This window comes from Epinephelus moara, chromosome 7 (genome assembly GCF_006386435.1).
Source record: "Epinephelus moara isolate mb chromosome 7, YSFRI_EMoa_1.0, whole genome shotgun sequence".
Taxonomy (NCBI): domain Eukaryota; kingdom Metazoa; phylum Chordata; class Actinopteri; order Perciformes; family Serranidae; genus Epinephelus; species Epinephelus moara.
This window is the reverse complement of record NC_065512.1, coordinates 17,013,170-17,025,553: the sequence shown is the minus strand read 5'-3', so window position 1 is coordinate 17,025,553 and position 12,384 is coordinate 17,013,170. Positions and strand designations below refer to the sequence as shown.

The window sequence follows — 12,384 nt, the reverse complement described above, 5'->3', positions numbered from 1 at the left end:
GCAAAATATTTCACACTTGCTTGACCAGACCCATGTTTTGTATTTTTGACGTAAAGCATTAATGCGATAAATGGTACATGGAAGCGCATTTGCTGAGTAAGTTCTGATGCGCTGAAAATTTTACTCACATGCTTGATCAGCTGTTTTGCGGTTGGCATCTTCCCGTGCATTAGATTCAGTGCATTAATTTATCTTCATCTCTGGACAACTTGAAACATCGCCAGGAAAGGCTGACATGGAAAAATAATTAAAACTTGCCCAGTTTAAAGAAATTCCTAGAGGCCTCTCTTCATGTATCTCTCATGCATAGGTTGGACGGCGAAGGCAACTTGTTTTGTTTCTGGTTCGCAACCTCTACTCTGTTTACTGGTGGATTACAGCCATGTGTAAAGTATCAACCTATACCACAAACTACACTCTCCAGAGCCTTGTCTATTCGCTCCAAACCAGTTGATGGAAATGGGCCTCATTTGGTTCCCTTTAAGTTTGCTTGACAGCTTAATTAAAACCATTGAAATAACTGTACCATAGCTTTATGACAATTCTTTCAATAGCCTCTGAGATACCAAAATCTCAACCTCATGACGGCACTTATGGAAAAGACAAAGTATCACAAAAGACACTTGAATACATCATGTGGGAACAATCAACGTCTGTACAATATATTGTGCCAATTCATCATGTAGATGTGGATATTTCACAGAATAAGTGAAGCCTTTGATCGGCAGGTGATGCTACTAGAAAAGGGGAATCACCAAAATCATTAAGGTTCACCCTCACGATGAATGTCTGCTCCAAATTTCATGGCAATCCATGCAAACAAACAAAAGAAAAGGTCAAACTCATGGTGGTGTTATAGAGGAAAAGTCAGGAGGTCACCAACGTCCCTGTGATTCATCCACAAAGGTCTTTACAAAATTTCACAGCAATCAATCCCAATGGACCAAAGTCATCGACCAAACCACATTGCCCTCTCTGAAACCATGGCGCTCATGTGGCTAAAAATCATAACAAATAAATCACAGTTTCCCAAACATTCATTTACTTGTGGCACCCACCAGCATTAAAACATCTGCCGCCACCAACAGATTTTCTAGTTTTGGAGCTGGACCGCTCATTAGGAGCGCAATTGGAATATATAAACCATCCAGCTATTTATAGCACCACACTGTAGGCGAGCAGAGCGCACTCGGGGCAAAGTCAGAACAGCCGAACTTCAAACTGTTGGGTCTAAAAGTTTGCATTCACTCCTAAAAGCTGCTCCTCTCCTTCCATCGATCTGATGTGGTCAGCTCTCAACGGATCAACAGAACAATTATCCACCCCGTGAGTCACAAACTGCCGCTGAGGAACAAAAGAAATCATGGAAAGCTCCAAGTGTGCTGCGTTCACTGACCCACAAAAACCTCTGAATTTAGAGAGGGGACACAGAATGATACGTCAGCTGCCACCACACATAGGCTACACTATAATTCTGTACTGCAGCAACATGGTGTAAAGAAAATTATCAGTAATTCCATGAAGACATATATTAATTCTGAGGAAAACAATACACTTCTTTTTTTAAAAAGGACGCGCATATTGTTCAATGGTCATTGTGTGCTTTCCGCTTAACAGTGACACAAATCCTCTTTATCTTCCCAGATCATGGGGTAATGGAAAAGGGGGTCCATTGTCATAAATGTATGAACTGTCAGTTTAATGGCTACCCATTCCCCAGATTACAGATGATTACAATGACAACAGGGTGACCTTTATCTCGCGATCAACATGATGCTCCTCATGTGTCTCCTGACCGCCCATCTGTGCCTGCTCTTATTAATTCCTTCTCCGCTCCTAGAGAGATTAGGATTTCCCGAGGGAGGCGAACATTACACTTTCCACAAAGCCAAAATACCAATTTTGACAATGATCTCTGTTCCCTGCATGGTTTCGTCTGCTGCACTGTAGCTTCCTGAGGGGCACCCAGCAATACTCAAAGTGTAAGGTAACTACAGAGCAAAACAAGGAGAACTGAAAACACAAACAGCTTGACAGAGTCAAATATATAAAAGTTGTTCTGTGTGAGATGTGGACAGAAATAAAAAATGTGTAGCTGATGGTACTGACATGATAAACTCACATATCTCAGGATGGTCTATACACATATACATAAAAATTGCCTGCTGTAATTAAGTGATTTAAAGTGAATCTATTTGGAGTTCACTTTCCATTTAGTGTGTCATAAAATGTAAGAGGACGATGCAATCGACTTTAAAACCCTCTTCTCACAGCGCGCACATTCAACTAAAAGGACAAATATTTCACCTGATCTTGAAATTACTATCTTAAATTATTTAACTACCAATTACATTATTAAAGTATGAATTATTCATTGTTAAATTATCTCAGACTAATAAATTTATAATTATTATACTCTATCATGTGCAGCACATACGCTAGACTCATAGTACCTTCCACATACAGTAATAAGCCCATTCAGGTTGTAGTAAAAAGACAGTGTCAAAGTCACATCACACACAAAGTTTAACCACGTAAAAAGCAAAATATTTCTTGTTAATAGCGTAGTCTTTTTCCATCAACTCCCACTCCAAACAATGGATGAACAAAGTGCTGTGTGACATTTAATCACTTACAGCGTGTGTGGGCATTTTAGGCCCATTAAGCATCGTATGAGAGGGAGATGAGCAGAGTAATTAGTCTCAGCTCATAACTGTGCAATCACATCTAAAAAAGAAAAAGGATTTGGCTTGTTATCTCATTTGTAAAAATGTGGCTCAAATGACAAATTTAAGTGTTAAGTGTTTGATGTAGGAAATTCAGCTGCACAAAACGTCAGTCAAAACCAGACCGGCCAAAATTGGAAAGAGCACAATATTTACACAAATTGTGTGATATTATGAATGTGGAATAAATGTCACCTTCAGTTTTCATACACCGCTTCTACTAACAAGTAACACCAAGCCCAAGCCTGCAATGTCGCCTTTTTATTTATCTGCCCATAAATTTGAGATAATCTCAAGGTTCACCATAGCCAGATGGCCACAAAAAGTTACTCTGTGGCCACCAAATATTCCCTGCAGTTTTATCAGGTCTAAAATAGGTCATATAGGTCACATAAACAGGTCGGTCTAAATAAATGTTTAACAAAAAATCCCCATATTGCACATTACATTACTGTTTCACAAACATCCTGTTTCACTTGCACCTTTAAGTTCAACACTATGAAAACAGCGAACAGCACTCTTCACCGGCTAGCTACTGATATGTGGACTAGATCAAATGCCTTACTCAAAAAAAGCTGCTCTTGACTGGTCAGAATCTCCATGTGGGAAAAATACAGGAAGTAAACAAAACGTTGAAGAAGAGTACTCTCTCAAGATAAATGTGACACTTTCTAATGTTGATTTTAGCGCTGCTCATCGTGGCACTTTCTAATGTTGATTTTAGCGCTGCTCATCGTGGAGTATATTGCTGTCATTGTTCATTTTAGTCAAACCATACAGTTTGAAAACGAGGCGCGGCTCCAACTAGAAAACAATGTTTTGATGCATTGGATGTGCTGAATGTGCATATTAAGGCAGTACAGGAGGAGGTGCACATTAATAATCCTCCAGGACTGTAACATGCTCATGTTTAACCCAAACAATGTGTCATGTGACTGCAGTTGGTTCAGATCCAGGTCGGAACACGTTCTCACCACAAACGAACCGCATCAGAGTTTGTTTGAAACCAGACTGAGACCACCTCTTCAAAAAGGTCTCAGTCTGGTTGTTTTGGTGCACACCTGAGTGTGATTGCTGTGTTCACACCTGCCCAAACGAACAGCACTTAGGGGGCAAAGAAACTTGAGTTCAACTGAACCGAACCAAACAGGGCAGGTGTGAAAGCACCCTTATTAAAACTGCTAATAAAATGCTTTTATTGCAGACATTACTGGGAAAGAGTGAGATTGTGTATGACACAAAGGAGACAAAGTTACGGGAGGCTGCGTTAAGTTGCGGAAAACTGCCTTTTCTGTATTGTTTTTACATATGATTACATTTGGGCCATCAAACTGTATTTCGGCCAACAACTTTAGAGGCTTGACGTCCCATGGAGGAAGTGCTTAACAATATTAGTGTCCATCCCTGAAACTGGTAAAATTAATTAAAGATTTGTGTCCCAATTTAGAGACAGCCTCCTTCAAAATCTGTATTTTGAGACAAAATACATCACAACAAGCAGACATGGCTGCCATACATAAGCTAACAGCTCAGTTAGCAAGCAAGAAATTCAGCATGCTCAGGAATCCATCACATGTATTTCAACTGTTAAATGATGCTGTCAGACTAACCTCTTCAACTTGGAGAACTGAGAAACATCATAAGACTACATTTTATTGACATGATATTTGTTTCCATGTGGTTGTCAGACACTAGTTAACTCAACACGCGGTTCAGTGATACAAACACAAGTGGACAGCTGAGACATACTGCTGTTCTCACCTGTGTCTATCATACATGTCCAGCTGACCACTTGGGTTCACTTTCGTTACTGCCTACGTCACTTAGACTATAAGGTCAAAAGGGCCCTGTGCACAGTTATTGCATCCACTCTCTCACTAGCCGTTTGCTAATCATGTTAGCGGTCGTGTCGGCAATAATAACATGGCGTAAAATGGCTATGTTTTAGAGCGTTAGGCCACCAAAAAAAAAACCCACCACATTCTGCATTGATGACATAGCAGAAGCATCAGGACACATCACCATTTACACTCCATAAGATATGTGGTCAAATACGCCCCAGTCCACCTGAGCTACTGGCTTGATTGATCAGTTCACGATGCATCACACTTGTATCTAGCACTGCCCACTTGTGATCTGATCACTTTAGATGCACATTAATACCAGGCGTACACAGGCTCTCACTGTACTTATGAAAACAGCACTGCTAGGTGTAAACAATGAAAGTCAAGCATTAACATTTCTGTTTGTTCTCTTTATCAGCCTGGATATGATGTTAATCATTACACGTAGAAGGCTACATTTACAGGCGTTTCAGTAGAGAGATTACATCATATCAATATATTTATCATTAACCTCGGGTGCTGTTTGCCAATTTTCCATTATGTCTTGAAATGAACGTCATGACTCCTTCGGTACACTTGCAAGAGATTATCGCTGGTATTTAACTGCAACTTCCTGGAGGTTAACTGTCATCAAATTCTGACTTTATTAATTGATGACAGTCGCCTGAATGCATCATTACCTTGCCTGCACTCTGTGAGGATGAGGGAGGGTGGATTTCAAGCAATCTCATTTAGAGAAGGGGAGCAGGTTCAGCCCATGAGCCTTTAATTCATTCTCTGAAGGTTACACATCTGTAAGCTGCGTACTGATTACACATTTAGTTTAAGTGTGGCAGCTGCAGATTATTTCTGTTCTGTTCTCAATCTAATCATTTGGTCTGTTAAGTGTCGGAAAATAGTAAAAAAAAATGTGCATCATGAGCTCCTTTAGGCGATATTTTACTTTAATTTGTTCAACCGACAGTCCAAAATGACAAAATAAATCAATTTACAAAAGGTGTTAAAGAGAGAAAAGCAGCAAATGCTCTGGCTGGAGAATGCAAGACCAGAGAATCTTTATTTATTTGTTATTTTACTTGAAATACAACAAATTGATTAATTTCAGCTCTTCTTAACAGTAAGACTTGCCTTACTCCTCACTTATTTCGAATTTTAAACATAAACTGATGACGTTTCCGATAAGTTGTAGTTCCAGGAGTAGAGGCAGCCCAACCAACATACAGCATCAAACATTTTAAAGACATGTACTGTTGTACAACTCAAAAATTTTTGCTTCTGTGAATGGGAATTTGTTCAAACCCTCTTTTCTTTTCTAATCTTATTCTTACAACCGAGAAATGATTCATACTTCAACCTGTATTTGACTTCCAGGATTCTCAATATTTACGAGCATTAACGAGTTAATGTTTGACAGCTGAGCTTACTATACGAGACCTGAAGGACCATGTGAGTCTTGACCTGTTGGCAAATACATTACATAAGGCCAAACCTCAGTGTGAAGCCAAATAAATACAGCAGAATCGGGTGGGGCTGCATTATTGATCTATCAGGTTTTGTGTTACAGTGTCAGAAAATAGCTTTGAAAAGTTCCCAAAGCCCAAGTTATCATATTCATATCGTCTGATCAACACTTAAAAAGTATATTCTAACAACTAAACTGAATGGAGCTCAACATCAAATCTACTTTATCAGGCAGTGGTGCAGGAAGTGCTCATACAATTCACTTAAAGGTCCAGTGTGTAGGATTTAGTGGGATATACTGGCAGAAATGGAATATAATAGACATATTTCCTTTGGTGTATGATCCCCTGAAAATAATAATTGTTGTGTTTTTGTTACTGTAGAATGAGCGGTTTATATTTACAGAGGAAGCGGGACATCTTCCATTGGAGTCAGCCATGTTGTTTCTACAGTAGCCAAGAACGGACAAACCAAACACTGGCTCTAGAAAGGGTGAATTATGTTTTTGCATTTTCACAGCAGCCCCACTGCGACAAGCCAAACATTATAAGAAAAACACTGATTTTTTTTATTTTATTTTTTTTTATTTCCTACTTTCTTATCCTGTGATTTTACTAGTTTAAATCACTGTGTGCGTTTGTTGTGGAGAGGAAGAGACCTCTGCAGATAATTGGGCTCCCAGTAAAAACCTCCTGGACATGGGGATCTTAAGTTATTAGAGGAAAAAAGGTGAGCACACATTAGCAGGTGCTGGGGTAGCAGCCCTTCTGCGATGAGCCAAACAGCATCGCAGAAACACTAATTTGTAACATAAAACTGCTTTGTTCAGTGTTTTTACTGGATTTAATCAGGTGGTGTCTCATTTATAAACTTTGCAAACGCACCAATATAGAAAGTTATGATGTATAATAACAGACTTGATGGGAGAAACTTTGACCCATGCTTACAAACATTTTTGAGACGAAAAATTGGCGATGCAAATGGTGAGTTGGAAGCCTGATTGTAGAAATTGTGGCATACTTGGCTTTTGTCTGTACGTACATTTTTAGTATGGATCATATGCACTGTTTTATAAATGACACCCCTGGTCTGTTTCTTTTGGAGAAGAAAAGGCCTCAGATAATAATTTCACTCCTGTTAAAAATCGCCAAAATAATGAATATTGACAGAATCCTAACTGGGACTTCATGTTTCGCTAACAGGAGAAGTTTAGGCTGGTTTCAATCTGCAATCCTCGCCCCTAGTTGCCACTAGCTATATCCTATACACTGCTCCTTTAAGCAGTAGTTTAAGTAGTATTACCAATGTGTAAAAACACTATGTAACAAGTAAGGGCACATTCACACCAGGATAGTCCAGGGAACTTGGTTCGATTGGGCAGGGAATGCCAAAAAATTTCACACCTTCATTTGGTTTGGTTCACTTTCACACTGCACTTTTTAAAGAGGATGAAACCGCCTAGACGACGTCACGCCGTTACAACAGCTGCTTGTTTGGGGGCGGTATTGCCCAAAACGACCACTGACCAGAAGAAAAAAAGCATGAGGAAGAGGAAAACCTGGCTCAAAGATTGGCCAGGACCGAAAACGGAAATCAATCCCCTTCAGCCGGCTTGGTCACCACAAAAACACCAAACACCAAAATGCAAATTCCTCTCTTTGGTTCGCTAGATAGTCTGTTTGCATTTCCCACTGTAAGTAAGCGAACCGCACCTGGGTTCACTTGCAAGTGAACCAAGACCCCCAGTTTTCAAGCGGACCAGGGTAGATATTTTTGATGTTGATGTTTATTGAAATAAAGTACAGGGATCTCATATTGTATTTAAGTAGCTACAATAACTGAGTTTATGTAGTTTTCCACCACAAAAGCTGCGTAACAAAAACTTACAGCTCTTTATTCCTTCTTATCCTGCGAGTAGCGACCCTTCTGGTTTTAATCTGATTTTTAAAATGCTTGTTTAAAATGTCACATTTACTTGGCATCAAGACTTCTTAACTTATGATGTAAGATAGGAAGTTTCTGTAATACAGGCCTGGCAGTCTATTATTGCACTCTCCTTCCACATACCTGTCATTGCTGAGTGAACCTTGTCCTACACTTTGCCTAACAGAGGGTGTGTCTGCAGAATAGGTGTGCCATCAAAGTGTGTCTGCACCCACAACTGCTGCTTGTACTTTAAAACATTTCTCCTCATCTATTCAAGGAAAAACAATAATTTATGGTACATTAATTAGCAACCACTCCAGGCAGGCAATAAAGACAATGCTTCCCATCATGTACTGGGACTGATGGAGGGATCCTTGGTGTAGTTACCACCATGAGCCGCTAGAAACACTGACAAGCTCGGCATGTGGCAACAGTCGCCAATCTATGGTGTTATGGCAAATGTGGTTCATTGTGTAAGCTGCTGCGTTTCAGACAATACCCTCTGACAAACGCCGTGCACTCAAGTGATGAACAGATGACTGAATGTGGTTTTAAAGCAAGAAAATAAACAATAGAAATGTAGAAAACAAGTCAAACTGAACAGATGTCTTGGACAACAGAGATGACTAAAGACCTGCTGTAGTAGCCTGCGCTTACAGGCCTTTTAAGAAGTGGCCCCGTGCAAATATAGCAAAATGGTTAAGTGGGGGAATATAAAGAAATATGTTTTAGTTGTGAGGATGTAAAAATAAGCCATTTAAAGTGTGTTATTTAATGGTAACAAACACAAACGCAGGGCAACCCGCGGCTCCAGCACAATGTCTAGTTAAAGCAGCTCTGAGTGGACAAAGACCCAGCGTCAATTCTAGAAAGTGACACGACTCAGTTCCCATTTTAAGCCCCAACTTTTACGACTGTTTGTGAATCAAACTTTAGCGAGAAAATTAAACGTGAAGAAGCGTTTAAAAGCGCCTGAGTGGGCAAAGTAGCCCGTCCAACTGCACCAACTTACACAGTTCATTTGCGGTTACAGGCTTACCTTAGTGCTCACTCCAGTGAGAATGGGCAAACGGTGACACACTCCGCCGAAATGAGACGCAAACAGTAAGTAAGTGAGCCCGCGTGGAAGCGACAGAAATAAGGTTTAAATCCACATATCCTCCGGGTTCACTCTTTCTTTTTCTTTAAAAACATGCACTGACTGGGTACTGCTCGACCTATGCTCGTTTGTTTTTCTGTCGCAGGCTGGCTGCCTCCACCTCAATCACTCCTATCAAGCTAGTCCGGATGTACAACTCCAACTTCCATTCGAGAGTTTCAAAATAAAAGGGCGTTTGCTGTCTGTATACACTTCAAGTTAAAGAAACATTATTGAAAATAAAATAAAATAAATAAAAATGTAATAATTAAAAAAAATAGATAAAGTAATATAAGAACAATAAAAGTAATAATAATTTAAAAAAAAAATTCTAAAAAATATTTGTACAATCTATCTCTTACTTGCCGGGTGTGGCTCCACATTTTGACAAATAAAGGCCTGTCTCAATTAGAGGCCTGGTCTTTATCTATTTATTATTTTTTATAGAAGGTCTTCAGATGTATAAAATCAGGTTATGGCTAATATTGATTTATAATTCATATATTATTTGAAGCCAAATTTTTAAACAAGTAATATTCATACTGATTTATAAAAACAACTTGATCGTATTTCCAAATTTTTCCTGAGCAACATTTTTGTGTGAAAGGAATTAGAGGCCTGTCCCCAAATATAGGCCCATTGATTTCAGTGATTTAAGAAAATAATTTTAGTTTAGTTTTACAGTATTATGCAAAAAGGCAAAAAAGCAAGTAAGCAAGCAAAGTCTATTCATAGTCTGTTAATATCAATACGTACCATTAGTAGAATTATATAATCTAAAAATACCAAAGTCCCAAATTCAACATGCTACTTAAGTAAAAGTACAGAAATATGTGCTTAAATGTACTTAAAGTATCAAAAGTAAAAGTACTCATTATGCAGAATGGCATAAATGTCAGTGTTAGTTCATTATATATAGGCAATAATAAAAATAGTAATAATAATAATGATGATGATATTAATAATAATAATAATAATAATAATAATGCATTTCATTTATAGGCGCTTAGGGCACCTTACAGCAGCAATGTATCCATAGATCATAAAATCAAACAATTCAGTATAATACAATAAAAGTTAATAAAATGACTAACAAATATAAAAATATTACCTTCTGCTTTTACCAATAACAAAAACATGTTCATTTTGATGTTGGTATTGCATTTTAATCTTTTTAAGATATACGTTTTTATGTATATTTATATTTCTTCACTCACACACATGTAGGCTACATATAGGCTAGTTAAATGTGTATGTTTACCTTTGTTCAGCTGTGTTGTCCTTGTTCTTAGCTTTAAGCTACGATAATTTTTGTGGAAGTACAATTTGAACAACAAAAAAAGGCCACTGCCAATTTTAGATACAGTATTTTAAAATTCTACCCGGTAGGTTTATAGTATAGTATTGTGTCATATCATATAGCCTAAGCCAGGGGTAGGCAACCTGTGGCTCCGGAGCCACATGTAGCTCTTTAGCCCCTGTCCAGTGGCTCCTTGAGCCTTTGAGAAAAGAAGTCTATGGAAATTCATTCTATGAATCCAAATGTTGCTGAACTTCGATAGCAGTGGCTGGTTAGCTATGGATGCCAAATCCAAAAAAGTAAATTGAATAAAATATAAAATGTAGTAGTGCGTGGACAGATTTGTTTGCTCTCACTGCCAGCTCTGCAAAATGTAAGTACCAGATAATTATTAATAGTGCCCTGCACAGTGTCCACCTTGTGGTAAAACATATTAACAAATGCTTATTTAGACCATAAGTATACGCTAATTTAGACTTAATAGGCTATTTACCTTGATTGTAAGGCTCAAACATGTTTTGCGGCTCCACACAGATTTTTTCAAATTATTCTTGGTCAAAAATGGCTCTTTTAATGGCAAAGGTTGCAGAACCCTGGCCTAAGCAAATGATTTGTGTGTGTGTGTGTGTAAAAAGTAACTATACACTTACAGTTACTTTTGAATTATGAATGTAGTAAACTGAAATAATATCCTACCTCTGAAAAGTGGAGAAGACATATTAAGTGGTGGAGGAGGAATTCATAAAGATAAAATAACCAACATTTGTGTTACAAGTGAAGGACTTGTTTAAAAGTATCGAGATATTATCAGCAAAATACACTCAGTATCAGAAATAAAACTATTCATTTATCTGGGTAGAATAATGTCTAACCTTGTTTTCTAAAGTACCTTTCAAAACAAATAAAGTGCTTTACAAAGGTATTCCAGTTCAAAAGGATGGATGAAAGTATGAAATATGATGATGATGATGATGATGAAGCGTTTTATTTTCTTCTTACTATTATTTATATACATTTGGTTCCATTAAAACGTTATTATAGATAAAAGGAACCTTTATTTTGAAGGAAGATCACTATATTTCCGGTGCTGTCTTCTGTTAGCTTGATCGCCGGTTCCGTTGGTGACGTCACCAACGCCGGGACTGGCACAGGACAACGCAAGAGGATAAGGGACAAACTCTGGGGGGGCTATATCGCCCCTTGGTGATGATGATGGGAAGTTTGCTTTATATTTTACTGTTTTTTGTTCTATGTTCATCTTAATATAACATTTTAATTCATACCATATATATACCACATAGTAAAATCAGGCACTAAATGGTCAGTGTTGTTGTTTCCTGAGTCAAGAATGAGCTTTCAAACTCAGAAACATGTAGGCCTATGCTGTTTCCAAAACTCTGGACCATCTGACATACAGTATGACAAAGCCACAGCATCAGCCTACACAAAACAGTCAACTGTTCCAGCCCACATCATACTATTATGGGACTACGTTCACTTTAGATGAGCTCAACTTATATTTTACTTACACAGGAAAGTCAAAGAAGTGCCACAGCTGCAAAAAGGAGGACATAGTAACCCACATAGTTAAACTAGAATACGTTATGAGCTTATTCTATACACTAAAACAGGGAGCATTAACTATAAATGGCGAATAAAAATAGAGGTTTTACACACTGTGTACAGTTAGTACAGTTATATAAAGCAAATACAGTATATTTATACCAAAAATGGGATTTTTCTGCAGACCGCAGAGTTTGGAGGCATTCAAAAGGATGTGACTCATGCGATACTTGTACACTGTATAGCAACTACGGGCCACTTGAATGAGGAACATTTCAACGTTGAGGTGTTTAAATAAAACGCATACAGTAGGTTTAAGCAGTAGCTGTTGAGCAATGAACCTTTAAACAACACCTCCACATTTTTCCCTTGCTCTTGTCAAGGAGTGCATGTACTTTCTTACAATGCTCTTCCATTTACTAAACA

General features: G+C 38.2%; 1 protein-coding gene across 1 annotated transcript in view; it reads right to left on the bottom strand.

Annotated features, from left to right (window-relative positions):
* nck2a (NCK adaptor protein 2a) overlaps positions 1–9,229 on the bottom strand; it is a 57,966-nt gene extending 48,737 nt beyond the window's left edge. Inside the window, exon 1 of the mRNA XM_050048496.1 lies at positions 8,997–9,229. The gene's annotated coding sequence lies outside the window, so the exon portion shown is untranslated. The remainder of the gene's footprint in view (positions 1–8,996) is intronic.
* Positions 9,230–12,384: the final 3,155 nt, after the last annotated feature.